We start from the raw sequence: 2500 nt of genomic DNA, 5'->3' as shown, positions 1-2500 counted from the left end.
GTCTTTTCCTAGGTTAGTCGATAAAAAAATCAAAATCGATGTCTTTTAAGGAAATGAGAGTGTTTGAAGTTTGAAGTGTCTGGCTACGTGAGGTTCTATTTGGTCACTTTTGCAGTCTAAATTGGCTTCGCGGAACTCGGGCCATCTGGCATCCTGTTTGTGAGAACAGAAGTTATAAAACAATCTGGATTTATTAATTGTCTGTCTCTTTATTTCGTAAACTTTCAAAGCAAGCGGTTGTGTGTCATTCGTTTTTAAATGGAATTATTATAATTTATATATTTCAGTGGATTACACAATGTGCAACTGTGCTTATGGTAATCATTATCAGATTAACATGCTCTCTGATTCCTAACATTAACATTCATGTTCTTGAAGTGAGTTAATACAAGATCAGAGAAAAATACGCTTGTTTAGATTAGAAAGTCAATTTCCCTTTTCAATAGATGTATAATCTGCTTGACTTCTCTTGTATTTTTCTGTAATTGTCAGTTGTTTGTGATAATTGATTTCTTTAATTTGGGGAGTTTTAAAAAAGTGAATTATGGATTACGCTATCAAAGCTAAAGACAAAGACAAAGTGAAAAGTGAAAATGGTATGAACCTTACAACCCAGAGTTGAAGGATGAGAGATATCCACTGGTGGTGACTGGTGATTGAAACTTTATAACTAGACGTCTAAGAGTAAGTGTTTAGAAATGGCATCATGATGAAGCAAACTTTAAATATGCACTCGTGGTTCTTGATCAAAGAAAAATGTTTAGAAAGCAATGAAAGGTCAAAGTCAATATCCCTTTTCAATAAATAAACAATCTGCTCGACGTCTCTTGTATTTTTCTGGTATGATATGTGATAATTGGTTTCTTTGTTTAGTGGAGTTTTATCGATAACATGATAAACACCTGAAATATATAACAATATAATTCATTTTATTTTATTGTTTAGGATATCAATAATATCAGTACCAAACTACAACTTTTAGAAACTAGATTCCATCATTTCCATATAGAGATGCATACCACAAAACCGAAGCAAAATATTACTTTAACTTCCCTGACTCAGAACTAATCATAATAGTGATAGAAATAGAACGATTCAATAGACTTTTATTCATTATTTGTGATGGATTACGGATTGCACTAACAACAGAAATGGTGAGTCTTGACAAAGTTAAATCGGAACATTTTGTGATAAATGAACCTTGTAACACACACACACACAAACACCTCCCCCCCCCCCCCCCCGTATCATACACACCTCCTACCTCCCCCCCCCTCCCCATTACCACACACACACACACGCACAGGTTGGAGCCTACACTGCTACCCCTCCCCTCTCTCTCTCTTTCTCCTTCTCTCTCTCTCTCTCCTCTCTCTCTCTCTCTCTCTCTCTCTCTCTCTCCTCTCTCTCTCTCTCTCTCTCAGTCACATCACGAAATGGCGCAATCATGAATTAGGCAATGACCGATCAGAATGCAGCGTTGACTATTAAATTAGCTATGTTTATCTTGCCCCCCCCCCCCCCCCCCCTCACCCAAACCTGTTTCCTCCTCTTGTTTTGACTTTACGGATGACTGGGTTTTTATTGACTTAACATGAATAATTAATGGTCAAAGTCAATATACTAAATAGCTGGTGTCTAGAAACGGAATGTCAATAATGGCTCTTCCCAGAACTAAGTTTTTGTTTTCTATCTCACTCTCTGTCTATCTGCATTCTATGTTGGTCATTATGATATAATATATTTATTCTCTCTCTCTCTCTCTCTCTCTCTCTCCTCTCTCTCTCTCTCTCTCTCTATCTCTCTCTCTCTCTTATCTATCTATATTTCTATCTAGCTGCTAACATGAAAGAATTCAGTTGACGTTACTGGTGTCCTGACAATCAATAAAGATGCTGGCTCAAGGGCTATTCTGGCAAGGTGTGTTGAGGTCCTCCTGTGGCAAACTGATCAACCAGCAAACCATCATCTGGGCCAGCACAGCAGAGTGTCTGCATGTACTTTTTGACACTGGTTAGTAATGTTTCAAAATCTCTATAGCGCCATTACATTTTTGATTAATGATCAATAAAGTAAAAAGTAATTTATCAATATGAAAATGACAAAGCATCATTTGAAATGAATTACTACTGAATTTATTAACTTAATAACAGAAAATTGCTTGTCGCAAAGAGTTCTGTTCTATGGATGTAAAACCAATGAAATTTCAACTGTGTTGGTGTGAATGATGACCATTTTATTTATTGGTCTTTCTTTGACAGATGCATTTTATGTCAATGATTTATAATGTATTTCCAAAAATTGCTAATGAAATGTCTCTTTTTTATTTTTATTTTTCCAACCAGAGCAAGATCAACTCTCTTTGTGGAACTACGGTACTAAAAAAGCAAGTGGTGTTGATTTTTTCTGCATTGAGGCGAAATAAATTTTTTTCCAAGGGGTTTGGGAAAGAAAATTGCTTTTTTTCTGAGCTTATCTATTTGCATCATTTAGCTGTTTT

This window comes from Berghia stephanieae, chromosome 4 (assembly GCF_034508935.2).
Source record: "Berghia stephanieae isolate SIO BIC M18660-M18661 chromosome 4, UCSD_Bste_1.3, whole genome shotgun sequence".
In the NCBI taxonomy this organism is placed as follows: Eukaryota; Metazoa; Mollusca; class Gastropoda; order Nudibranchia; family Aeolidiidae; genus Berghia; species Berghia stephanieae.
This window is presented reverse-complemented; position numbering follows the sequence as displayed.